Source organism: Chanodichthys erythropterus, chromosome 10 (genome assembly GCF_024489055.1).
Source record: "Chanodichthys erythropterus isolate Z2021 chromosome 10, ASM2448905v1, whole genome shotgun sequence".
Taxonomy (NCBI): Eukaryota; Metazoa; Chordata; class Actinopteri; order Cypriniformes; family Xenocyprididae; genus Chanodichthys; species Chanodichthys erythropterus.
Genome location: NC_090230.1, coordinates 57,754,946 through 57,769,348, shown reverse-complemented (window position 1 = coordinate 57,769,348; position 14,403 = coordinate 57,754,946). Strand labels below are relative to the sequence as shown.

The window sequence follows — 14,403 nt, the reverse complement described above, 5'->3', positions numbered from 1 at the left end:
AACTCAGCCACGTTTTCTGGAGATCACTCCTGCCATTGCATTCGTTGTGATGTTACCATGGCTACATTCTCTCCGCTGAGGTTATTTTTAGTATCTGCAAGCTCTCACCGCAGGCAGACACGTCCTGTGTGAGAGGAAGGCCGCTGAGCCAAGATGGCAGCTACAAGGAAGAATGAGGAATATTGTGGCAGTGAATTTTCTATTTTGTCTCCGCTAAAGAGGATTATGTGTTTGGAATAGCAGCAGTGTTCTGGAATATAAACACCCCATGTGTGAAACAAAGAAAAGAGACTGTAAACACTGTTGTGATGTGGGTATCACAGCTCAAGCAAAGCACTGAGAATGCACACTATAACATTACCTACAGATTCTCGATGGATTTTGGGTTTAGATAACATCTTTGTGGTGTAGATATTTGAACTTTCCCTTCTACACTCAAAAAAAAAAAAAAAGAAAAAGAAAAGAAAAAGAAAAAATGTTCCAAGAGAACATTGTTGTTGTTGTTGTTGTTGTTTTTGCAGTGATATGGTTTGTTAGGCTAGGGCAATATTTGGCCGAGAAAATCTGGAAACTGAGGGTGCAAAAAAATCTAAATATTGCCTTTAAAGTTGTCCAAATGAAGTCCTTAACTATGCATATCCACTCACAAAAATACATTTTTGATATATTTACAGTAGGAAATTTACAAAATATCTTCATGGAACATGATCTTTACTTAATATCCTAATGATTTTTGTTATAAACCAAAAAAATTTGACCCATACAATGTATTGTTGGATATTGCTACAAATATACCTGTGCGACTTATGACTGGTTTTGTGGTCCAGTGTCACATTTTAAAGCTCTAAAGAACCATTTTCCAATATAAACATTTTGTGCAATTGAAAGATTCCATGGATGTTAAAGGTTCTTCATGGATCCATACAGAACCTTTATTTTTAAGAGTGTAAGAAGTATATTTCACAGCCCTGCAAAAAAGCCAGATCAACAGCCTGCTGGTTACCAGAGCAATCATATTCATAGTAAGCATAATCACATTAAACTAGGTGGTGTACATACAATATACAATTGCAATATACAGGCATGTAAACACCTTAATCGCATTATCCCCGCTCTGACTAAAGTGCGCATGATCTCGGACCTACACGGATGCTGTGTGTTGTTCACACAACTTCATCACTGAACTCTGTGACATTATTCTGAAGTTTTCTCTTTACCAAATCGATAAATTCTGTCAACACAACTCACTGCAGTCTCTGCTTTGTACCTTCATCCAGACGGTGTGAAGAACACAACGGCAGCACCCAGCATTGCTATGTTCATCACGGGGCCAAATAATATCCAGTACATTGATAACATGCATACTATGCCTGCATGTTAATAAATGCTTCAGAAGTATGAATCTGAGTGTGCTATAACCAATTATTAGTGAACAATCAGAGTAATAAAAATTGTATGTAAACTGGAGTGAAGAGTTATGCTCCTGTCATGTAAACAACATTACTGCGATTAAGACCTTACTCTGATTATGAGAAATAATCCCATTATTGGTGCACGTCATAGTTGTTTTAAATTCATGTGCCTGGTAATCTTTAATCAAAATAACTTTCCCTCCTTCTTTCAGCAACATCTCTTCCCTTCTCTGATGACGTGTTTACTGGTGTGAGGGTGGGGCAACCTGTCCCTCACATGAGATCCACCAATAGCAAACCACAACCATTCAATCAATTCTGCATGGACAAAATTCCTAAAAAGTCCTGCCCTACATTTGTTCTTGTTCCACAACTTTAACCAAGACTATAGACTATTAACTATTTGAGACGTTGTTATCGGTTTCAAGGTAATCTGTTATATTAACTATTCATTCATTAGCTATTCATTTTAACATAAAAAGGCCTGAACAGCATGCAGGATTGTTTTGCACACAAGTTTAAACGCTCCCAAAAGCTCTGCCGTCATAATGAAGTAATTCCACCATATACGTCTTAAACATTGTACTGTATTCCACGTAGATGAATATACACCCCAATATGTATGAATAATTAAATAATAATAATAATCAACTAAACAATTACACTTGCAACAATTACATCTACAAAAAGCTTGTGCTCAAAATGACAGGCCTCATTAGGGATAGTAAAGATCCTCTCCAAAAGCACAAACACAATGACATTTGAAATATGTTCTCATATTTATGTTATTTTTGTAATGTGTTTTTGTAAAGTCATAATTTTGCTATAACATAAAACTGCTTTGATCTGTTTGCTATTTGAAATGGTTACTATTTACTATTTTTTTCATAGTGTGTTTTTTATTATAACTAATAATAATTATTAGTAATAATAATAGTGTACTAAGTAATGATTGTTACAAAAAAAAAAACATAGTTTTTCGATTAATAGATTATAACAAATTAGATTTCGATGGTATTTTGACCACTGAACAAGGAAATGTCCCCAGTTTCAATTTTAGAAATCTGGTCACCATACCAGATGGTGACATTTCTGCGATTTAGAAATAATTATCTTAATCAAACTCAGCTGGTATGAAATGTCACCAACGACAGAAAAACTGTCATCTTTAAAAGTGTTGTCACTAAGTACTAGTGAAGGTCTAGTGAGCAGCAGAAAACAACATAATTATGACAGATTATATCTGTAATATGTGTGTGTAATGCGATTAGTAGTTCAGGGAAGGAGGCGGGTACTGGCGAATGATCAATGTAAAACTTTAATCACACAAAATAAACAAACACAAAACAAAAGTAAAGAGGCAGCCCCTCATGGAGGACTGCCACTTAAAAACATAATAAAACACAACATAAGTAGTCCAGCCTGGTCCTCTCTCCTCTTGCACTGTTGTCACTGCTCCTCTTAGGGTGCGTTCACACTTGTAGTTCGGTTCGTTTGGTTCATTTGGTCCGGACCAATGAAGAAAAAAAACCATTTGGTCCTGGTCCGGTTAGCGTTCAGATTGGCAATTTTATCACCGAACCAAAAGATACCGAACCTTATGGCATAGGGATACATTCACAACGTGATTGGTCAGATTTTATGACGTATTGCCTATTTTGAGACGGAACTTACCGAACATCCAAAACAATGCTGTTTTCTGAGGTAAATGCGCTCGTTGTGTGTGCGTAGCGGTGCGTAGCCTGCACGTGATGGTATTTTGGCCAGCTGGGAACTCGTGAAGAGCTTATAAAATGTGTAAAGTAGTCAAAACACCGGCGGGAATCCATCCGTCACACACACAAATGATCTGCTGCATGGAGACGCGCGTCTATGATGAGAAAAAACGCCATGCGTGAGGATTTTGTCCTTTTTAGGGTCTCGTCTACCTGTTTTTGGTTCGGTTACATGTCTTTGGTCCGTGTTGCATTCATATATCATTCGAACCGCACCAGAGTTCATTTGGAAGCAGACCGAGACCCATCTTTTTAGCGGTCTCGGTCCACTTGTTTGGTGCGCACCAGGGTTCGGATGGCAGCGTTCACATATGTTCAAATGAACCGCACTAACCAAGCAATCGCACCAGGGTTCGTTTTAATCGAACCAAACATGACAAGTGTGAACGCACCCTTATTCATCCGGATCTCCTTCCGTGGACTCGAGGCCAGTGTGGCGCGCAGGTAGCGCTCATTAGCAATCGCGCCGCCAACCTTGCTCATTTCCACGGCTCTCAGCCTCGACCTGCCTGCCACAGTGTGAAAGTTATTATTACAGTACTTCAAAGCTGGACTGCAGAACTTGGCCTCTCTATTGCCATCTGTGGTTGAAACATAAAATTGCATTTCACTTGCAGAATAGTTCTTTTACCTCAGTGTTTCCATGCTGCTATTCTGTGTGGATGAATCTGATGGTTTGAGGAATCCTGAACAGCCAATCTGTCATTTTGCACCAAGTCCCACTGACTAAGAATGATTAATAATCTGAGGAATTAAGTGTTAACTTCCACAGTGGTTCAGGTATTTTAATTGCAGACTCTCAGAAGTTTGAGATTTCATTGTTTTGTTTTTTGTTTTTTTTCACAAAAGGTGACCCCAAAGATCAATGAGGGTTGCTGATTAGAATTGTCCAATTTGACGTAAGCCTGGAATTTCCTGGCAAATCGAACCCAGCAAATCAAAATTCAAATAAATAGGCCAATTTTGGGCATTTCGTAGTGAATAAGGGAAAAGCGAGCAAGAGCACAGAACACAACACACTGGGCAATCTGACCAAATAGAGCAGAGTACACCAATCAAAACAGACTGGGCCATCCGACCAATCAGAGCAGAGTAGATCAATAACAATAGACTGGGCCATTTGACTAATCCGAGCAGAGTAGAGCAATAACAACAGACTGGGCCATCTGACCAATCGGAGCAGAGCAATAATAACAGACTGAACCATCTGATCAATCAGAGCAGAGCAACAACAACAGACTGGGCCATCTGACCAATCAGAGCAGAGTAAACCAATCACAACAGACTGGACCATTTGACCAATCAGAGCAGAGCAGAGCAATCACAATAGACTGGGCCATCTGACCAATCAGAGCAGAGTAAACCAATCACAACAGACTGGACCATTTGACCAATCAGAGCAGAGCAGAGCAATCACAATAGACTGGGCCATCTGACCAATCAGAGCAGAGTAAACCAATCACAACAGACTGGACCATTTGACCAATCAGAGCAGAGCAGAGCAATCACAATAGACTGGGCCATCTGACCAATCAGAGCAGAGTAAACCAATCACAACAGACTGGACCATTTGACCAATCAGAGCAGAGCAGAGCAATCACAATAGACTGGGCCATCTGACCAATCAGAGCAGAGTAGATGTCCAAAACAAAATTAGGCATAAATTTAGCATAATAGGGCCATTTTTAATTATTTAGATTTGTGTAATTAAAGATAAAGTAAATTTTACTGTCTAGTCTTTGTAGGCTATATATATTTTTGAGACATCCAAACATTTAGGCCTACACTAATTATGTTTTTTTTTTTTTTTTCCCTCAGTAGAAGACTAAATGTATTCACAAAAAATACATTTAATCATGATTAATTATTTTAATGAACTGATACTCTTATTTGAAATAATGTCATTGAACTAGACGTGCAATTCTATAAAACAGAGTCATTTAAAAATATCCCCTGTATAGGAATTGCAAATGATATTCCCTGAGGTCTGCTGTCACTGCCCTTTGTGCAATATGATAAGGAGAACCAGAATTACAAATGTCACAGTGATGTTCTATTCGGAACTCTTTGGATCTGTTATGCTATATTAGTATTTCTCCTGGTTTCTCACGGTTCCGCTGAGCCAGGGACAGGAAACACAGCAGGGATCATTGAGTAAACCCATCACAGGAGAGGTCAGATATTTCCATGTGTCTTACTTTCTCACGCAAACACAAATGTCAACAATCATTCTTCGCCTAAGATACAGTCTGAAGACATTTTTCATTCTGTCACTCTAGTAATGCGGTCTGTGGTTATGCAGGATAAATTAGTTAATACCTGACTGGTAAAAAAAAAAAAAAAAAATCGGGGAAGAAACTGTGGCTCTTTTTTCCTCCATCATAAATGACTTGCATCTCAGAGCACGCAGACAAAACACAATAAATGCTGCAATGTTTTTTTATTTTTTATTTATGCACATCTTGGGGTTTCCATCCAGCGTATTTATGCGATATCCCAAAATGCGCATAAAAATAGTAGGATGGAAACATAGTGACCTCAAATCTGGTGCAGTGTGTCCTTGCATTCCATATAAGAATATACTGTATGTGAATAGATAATTTGAGTATATCTGAATATAATGCTACTGATTTTTGACATTTCAAAATAACTAGATTTTTCATTTTTAAGCATTTTACTGTTATCATTCTTATTTTGTTGTAGTTTTATCTTTTTTTATTCTGTTTTTATCTACTATTGTGAAATTTGCATCATTTGCTTTTTGAATTTCAAAAAGCACTCTTTAGTATATTTACTGACAAAGAGTGAGCTTAAAAGCAGTTGTATTGGGTAGATTTAGAGCTGAAAATGAAGCACAGAATACCTTTGTCAGGGTGGGTTGGTCTCCCTGGAGTCTCATTTACAAAATATTGGCTCAGCCAAACTGTCTACACATTGATTTAGTGCCGTCCTAAGATACCTATGTCCCAGCCTTTCACATCGCCATGGCAACCCCTCAGTGCAAGGTCCACTGATGTTGTACTACTTGATACAAATATCAGTTGGGGTCTATGCATACAGATCACCTCTCAATGGTGGTTTTGTCAAGTAGCTGTTTTAAGGTTAAACAACCATTAAGACCTCAAGAACCGACATTAGCTGCTGTAATTATGTATGAAGCTTTTGAATGTCATAAAAGTATACTTATAGATTCTGCTTGGGAAGGCCTCATGGTATTTTGAGTATTCTGAAGGGGTTTTTATGTGTTAAAGAGCATGAAATTCTCAATCTTTTAACAATTACAACAGGCTTTCTAAAGAAACATTCATATATGTAATGCTTACATATTTTCCAACTTGCTTTCACTTGGTGCTGTTTATCTCAGAATCCCAAGGCCACTTATCTTGAGCTTTAATATGCAAACATATATGTTATGATAAGAATATTTTGGGCTTCAATGAATTTCACCTTCCACTGAAATAAGGTTTATTTTATTTTATGTTTTTTATTTTTTTTATGTGCTGTAATTGCAAAAACCTCAAAACTCAAAACCTCAACCTCATCAGTCTTATTCACCAACCACCATCAATCCATTTTAATTAGCTGCCATATGCACTGAAATAGTGATATTCTTTGCATATTTCTTAGTAAATTAGGTTCATTTTGTTCATTAGTGAAAGATTCATAGTATAGCATTCAAATCTTTAAAGTAAAACTTTATGCTTTCTTTACATTTTTAAATTTGCTGTGTAAGTCAGCTAAAAAAAGCACAATTGTACAAAGGGGAATTGGAAAATTGTGAACATTTTCCTTGGCCCTGTGATGATGTCCCACTAAGATCCTATAGCTTTAAAATTGAGTTTAGGGAGAGGGGACCCAATAATCAAAAAACATTGTCCCGGCCCAGTGAAATTGAACAAACCCCAATCCTAAGTATTAAACTTTTTGTGTGTAATAGATTTGCCACAATATCATAACAATCACACCGATGTATCGTGTTCAAACCCATTATACCGGTATTAGCACTGTTTGGATGCTAGGTGTGGGTTAATATGGGTTAATTTTTACTGTGCAATTGCCTACACAAATAAAGCAGTCATTATTGAGTAGAATGTTCATTCAGTTCGGTTCAATAGCTGTTTAAAGTTCATAAAGTATGGAATGAGATCAGTTCAGCTATAAAGCAGCTCTGGAGAGAACAGTGATGTCATCGTCCAGCTCAGTTAAATTCTCATCCAATAGTGTCAGTCAAATCAATTATATTGCTGAATATAAAGTGTCCCCAACCAAGCAAGGCAAAAGGCAACAGTGGCAATGATCCCAAACTCCATCGGTGACAGAAAAAAACCTTGGGAGGAACCAGGCTCAGTCGGGGAACCAGTCCTCCTCTGGCCAAATGAACAAACATGGTGTCATTATGATTCAAGCTGCATCACAAGTCAGATTGTAGATTGGTATCATTCAGAATATTTCATCCAGTTCCTTCTGCTTGAAGATTGGGATACATTATACCAGCATTTGGTGGGAGGGGAATTCTAATCCAGAAACTAAGGATACATTTGCAGTTGGTTCAGTGGCATGCTTGTGTGGATTGAAGATCGAAGAATTGCTTATTCTCTACTTGGGATTTCACAGAAACATGTAAGAATACATGATCTAAAACAACACGCAAAAAAATATAATATGTTAGGTTGATTTTTCTCAATTTATCCTCAATATTTAGTATATGCCAATCATGCTCTGACCAATCAGAGCAGAGTAGACCAATCCCAGTAGACTTGGCAATCTGACCATTCAGAGCAGAGTAGACTCTCAGAAAGGAGTGGTTTAGAGAGACCAAATTCTTTATTGCTGATGCTGCAATTATGAGAAAAAAAAAATTGTTTTTTGACCTTGGATGCATGTAAACCCATTGTAGGAGACCTCAAAAAAACCTTTAATATAGCCTACTAAGGGCACTTTAAGGTTATTTTGTTTGTTATGATATTGATATAGGAACTGTTCTTGTCAAATAGTTTCATTAATAGTGTTTCCTCCATTAAAACTGGTAAAGAAATTCATACCGATAGCCCATTATCCTTCATACCAAGTATTACCAGTATGACCGTTACAGAAGTTACTATCAGCTACCCAACACTCTAGGTATTTTTAGCAATGCACTAAAAATTGCATTCTTGTTTAGTATATTCAACATTAACCCTTCCATCTCACTGCAGCCCTAAAATAGGTGTATCTCCTGTAGTTTTCATAGAATCAGCTTTTTATATTTAAACATACTCTGTGAGATGACTGATCTTTTTCATTCACTATTTGGATGTTTTTATCATGCATTATCAGTGACACTGCACTTTATCACATTAACAGTGCAACAGAAGAAAAATGTGCACAAAATTACTTTTCTTTCTGATGTCAGAAAAATGCAAATGAAATCTGATGTTTGCAAACCCAATCAAAATTGCACTAATGGTTTGAATATTTATTTTTGAGAAAGTATTTCTGGCATCATGGTGACTGACATCATTATTATAGCAAATTATGTAGACATATCAATTTACGGCAACACTGTATGAAAAAATGGATCCGGAAATGACAGTGCAGACAGCCCTAATTATTTGAATGATCATAAAGGTTGTTTCAAGCATCTTTGAAAAGTTCTTCTATGGATTCTATGGGTCTTAATCACTTCTGTCTCTTCACGTGATCCTATATTAACTTATGGTGAATGTACACTACTCCTCTCATTGCCACTGTCAATGCTAAAATGCCTCAGATTACAATTGGAAAGATGCAAGCTTTGTTTCAGAATTCCCTAAGTAAAGATATGATTTCATGTAAAGATATGCTTGCTGCATGCTAGTGGACTCACAATGTAGGGTGTTGCATTCGTATTTCCGTCAAACCGCACCAGAGTTAATTTGGAAGCCGATCGAGACCCACCTTTCCAGGTGTTGGATTGGTGCGCACCAGTGTTGGGATGGCAGTGTTCACACTTAATCAAATGAACCGCACTAACAGCTCAGTTCAGTTCTCATACAACAGCATCAGTACATTCAGATCAATAATACTGAACAAGGCGAGGAAGACTGTTTCAGAGTTTGGGTGCTAAATTGGAAAAAGATCTATACCATCTGCAGTTGTATTTGATATTCTGGGTATAAACTAGCCAGAATTTTGAGATTGCAATAGACGTGAAGGATATGCTATAATGTGTTAAGAGCTTGCTCATTTACTGTGGAGCTTAATCATTTAGTGCTTTGTAAGTAATTAGCAAGATTTTAAATTATAGGGAGCCAATTTTTGGATCCCTTTTTGGCTTATTATTTCAGTGCAGTGTTGACAGACTTTTAAGACATATGCTCTCAATAACAAATGCCGAAAAATTAGCTCATGCTTTCATGACCTCAAGGCTAGATTATTGTAATGCTCTACTGGGTTGTTGCCCTTAATAAACAAACTTCAACTGGTCCAAAATGCATTACTAGAACCAGAAAGTATGACCATATTAGCTAGATTATTGTAAAGCTCTACTGGGTTGTTGCCCTGCATGCTTAAGAAACAAACTTCAACTGGTCCAAAATGCAGCAGCTAGAGTTTTTACTAGAGCCAGAAAGTATGACCATATTAGCAGAAAATGTAGATTCAAGATTGTTTGTAATTAACTAATTCTCTGGGATCAAGATGCATTTTATTAATAAGAGGTTTAATAACAGCAAGTTTAAAAGTTTTTGGTACTGTATGCATCATAATGACAATAATGAATTAATATAATTAAGAAGAGGATCTATGACTTCTGGAAGCATCTCTTTCAGTAGCTTAGTCGGTATTGGGTCTAACATACATGGTGTTGATTTTGATGATTTAACAAGTTTAGATAATTCTTCCTCTGCTATAGCAAAGAATGAATGGAATTATTCCTCAGGGGTTTTATAGCATGACGTCAGATGTGATACCGTAGTAGATGGTTGCATGATTATAATTTTCTCTCTAATAGTATCAATCTTGCAAGTAAAGAAATTCATAAAGTCATTACTGCTGTGCTGTTTGGAAATGTCTGAAGTTGAAGTTTCATTTCTCATTAATTTAGCCACTGTATCAAATAAATACCTAGGGTTGTTTTTGTTCTCTACTAAGATAGTCGAAAAGTAAGCAGATCTAACATTTTTAAGGCCTTTCTGTATGCATTAACACTTTCCTTACACAAAATGCGAAATAATTTATTCCAGCTGCGCTCCATTTTTTGGGCTGCTCTCTTGAGGGCCGAAGTGTGTTTGTTATAAATTGCCTTCAGACTATTTTCTTTAATCTTCTTTAAGCGCAGAGGAGCAACCGTGTTTAAAGTGCTGGAAAAGATAGAGTTAACAGTTTCTGGTGCAACATTAAGTTCTTCTAAGCTATCTGGTAAGCTAAGGAGTAGAAACTGATCAGGAAAATTGTTTATAAAGCAATCTTTAGTGGTAGAAGTGATAGTTCGACCATATTTGTAACAGGGAGTTGGCTAAATGGAGTATACATTAAACTAGAGTTTGTTTTAATTGAACCAAACCTGCCAAGTGTGAACACACCCTTAAAGATGGTGAGATCAGCTCTCTTTGTGGACCAAACCTTCTGTTATAGGACTCTTGGTTCATTCAAAAATCTCATTGATTTATTACAATATTTGCAAAAGAAATCTTTAAAAATCTAACATTTATATTTCCTTCACATTAAAAAAAATGATGTAGCATACATAAAAGAAAATACTGCAGCATCCTTTACTCATGGGCAGTTTTGTCATCTGCTGCTCAAGGTTGGATTCTGATTGGCAGACAATGTTTTTATTATTCATCATCTGGAAAAATCGTTCTGAAAGTTATTCCAATGATATTGTTCCTCTGTGTTTGTTATTGTTAAAGATGATGATCATTATAGTTACTGTCCTTGGTGTGAAAAATGAAAAGAAAAAAGCTGAACACAAAGTCTAGAAAAGTAATAAGGTCTGATAAGTTGTCTTTCACCACACTTCATCAATCCAGCATAAAGTACACAAACCCACAATCTGTGCTGCCAACTGTCTACGGGATCTCGAATGGTTTAGGCAGACATTTCGTAGGAGTCTTCAGGGCCGATGATTGTTCTTAACTGTCATTTTACAGACAGATCGTGAGGCCATTTTCAGGCCCAGATGCACTCATATGCAGCAAACACAAAAGCCATATAATAATCCTAAACTGTCATGCTCCCATAATGTCATGTAAAAACATTAAAATGGGTAATGAACGTCAGGACAAACAACCTTCCATTCACCAAATCTAGGCATTACTCAACTATAATAGGGTATTTTGAAGTGCAGACTGCAAGATGGTCTTTGATTTTAGTTTCCACTCATCCTCATTAATCAAATTGAACCAAATACATATTAAATAATGCAATCAATAGTATCTAACTAAAATATATAATGTAACCAGAAGACATATCTACAATTCTACACACTAATGGTCAAAAGTTCTCTTTTTTTGAAAAAAAGTCTCTTCTGCTTACCAAGGCTGCATTTTTTAATCAAAAATACAACAAAAACAGTAATACTTTTAATTCTTATTATAATGTAAAATAACTGTTTCCTATTTGAATTTAAAAATGTAATTTATTGTTTAATTTTTTTTTATTTGAATTTTTATTATTGAATTTTAAAATGTAATGTGTGTGTGTGAGAAGTTATTTCAATTATAGCCCACAAAGAATGTCAGATGAGATTTTACATTTATTAATGCAGCAATGGGTTGCAGTCTGGGATGAGGATTTGGCCTGATAGTTAATGATTATACACAAAGGGTCTTCCTCTCGCAGAGGCACTGAGAGCTGCTGGCCTGAGGGGGAAACACACACACACAAACACACACACCACAAAGCAACATGCGCTCTCTGCATTCCTCCAGTCTCTTTGTCCAAACTGCATACATTAAACGCTTGACAGCACATCCTTACCGCGGACAGATGCGTGTGTAGCGCCTGCCATGACAAATTATCATCTAATAGCTCTGGAACATCATTCTGATTGGAAGGCGTTACCAGGACGTGTTCTTGTTTCTAGCCTACTGTATGTAAACAAGCTTCAGATGGACATATTTTAGCGTTTCAATACGAAAGTAGTTCAAACGCGAATGGAGATTTCCGCGTTCTGTTCTGTTAGTAGGCTATATTTCACCTCCTAAATGCGTGTGATGAGCTCTCGCCACCTTTTCTAATTAATAATTCAAGAGCAGACGCAAACGTAGTCCCATGCGGGTCAAATCACAGTACGCTTATGTTTGGAAACCATTAGGTGGGTCCTGCTTGTTTGTCTTAATGTTCACAGTTGAGTTATGCCCAGTGTCCAATTCGAAAACGAATAATTTTTTTGAATAGATTCTTTTTAATGATTCGGTTAAAAACATTTGCGAAGTTTAGGAGTAAAACTGTGAGATGGGAATAATATTGTTAATATTATAAAGGATACATATTATGATTTTCAAATTCACATTATTATTAATATTATGCAGAGCCATTTTTCAATCATTCTAATATTAAGAACTCTGCTTTACAGCCGAAGCGACCGTTGTCGCTCGCGTCGCATTGTCTACACTGGACGTGACAAAGCACCCGTTGCAAAGCGTTTGTCCTTCATGTCAGTACATCATACAAATAGAATGAGGCATCAGTTTACTGTCAGAGATTTGTCGCTCACGTAACGCCGCATCCAATGTAGACTACATCACTGATTATAATGGGTTTTATTGTCTTTTGTCGCGTCGCATCGTGCCGCTTGCTTCCTGACACGGACAAAAAAAAAATAATAATAAAAAAAAAAATAAGCAAAAGTGTCTCGTAGGGATTTTATTGATCAGTTATTTGCAGAGCGTTTTCAGATCATTAGACAGCGAAAGGAATGTCTTTCGGTGATGTGGACATTTTTAACAATAGAGGATAAAAAAATCTAGGAATATTATTAAATAAAGTTAATAATTTTTGTCCTTCTGACTATAACACCTAATAGTGAAATTCTATAAATAAAATAATTTTCTTCTACAAAACTTTTAGCTGCATGACGTGCTTATGTAAAGGTAGGTGTGGCCATGTTAGCAAATTTTTAGGCTGAATTTCACAGACAAAAATGTCTATTGTTAATAGCATAGTATGACGCACAGACAGAATTCACTTTTTGCCAAGCAGTGTTTTGCTGATCAAGGCCCCATGACCAGCTTGAACCTGTTGTGAAATCTGTGTGGGTAAATCATTCGGCTCATGTGAAATTCCTGATTGTGTGGATTCCTAATTAAATTCCTGGATTTCACCAAAAAATTTGCAGAACAACACTAAATGTACAAACAGTAATTGACCCTTCGCCAGGAGTTTGATTGACAGGCGATCTAACCAATCATAACGCCGAATCCGCCATTTTGTCCGACAAAGCAGTCAGGGGAGTTAGCAGATTAACATAGGTGGACTTGAAATTGAAAAAAGGTGTGTACTGATGTCTTTCTGCGATTAAAACAACATTCCTTAATTTCCTTATGATGTTCATTCATGTTTATTTGATGCTATAAATGAACTAGTAAGAAGAGATGATCGGTTCTGCAATGTATTTTTCACTACGCGAGAACATGATGTGTGGCGAGAGATTGGCATGGCTTGTCGGACATAAGGTCCGTTCATGCAGCCTCGTAATTCCTGTAGTTATGAGATTCTAGCTTGTAAAAAGCATTCACGTCCTCGTAGAGCTCGTAATTACAGCTTGTAAGATTGGAGTTTTCTGAAAGCTCCCAAATGTACCACATGGCTGCTGCACCACCTGACCGCTGTAGATTCATTTAGGCTTTGATGGTGGTGCCATGGAAACGCATAATTCCCAGTCCAAGGATGTGAACAGCTCTGAGTACATTGTCACATGTTGTCATCTCAAGATTCTGGTAAATAGGAGGTGGCTTGAATGCAGCAATAGCAACAGTAACTAAAGTGGGCGGGTCTTTGCAAATGGTCAGTTACCTTAAAGTCGACATGAAACAAAATCTGCAATAGCCTAGTCTTTTCTTCTTATGTGAATGTGAGACACTGTATATCCAAGTATATCCAAGTAAAATGGCTTCTCGAACAAAAACAAATGTAGGGCGGAACTTCATTTTGTCTATGGGGAATTGAATGGTTGAATTGTTGTGGTTTGCTATTGGCCAGCAAACACATCATCAGAGAAGAGAAGAGGGAAAGTGATCTTGGTTAAAGATTAG

At 37.0% G+C, this 14,403-nt stretch overlaps 1 protein-coding gene across 1 annotated transcript in view; it reads left to right on the top strand.

Moving 5' to 3' along the window:
• plppr1 (phospholipid phosphatase related 1) overlaps positions 1 to 14,403 on the top strand; it is a 201,463-nt gene that overhangs the window by 101,195 nt on the left and 85,865 nt on the right. The gene's annotated exons all lie outside the window — the stretch shown is intronic.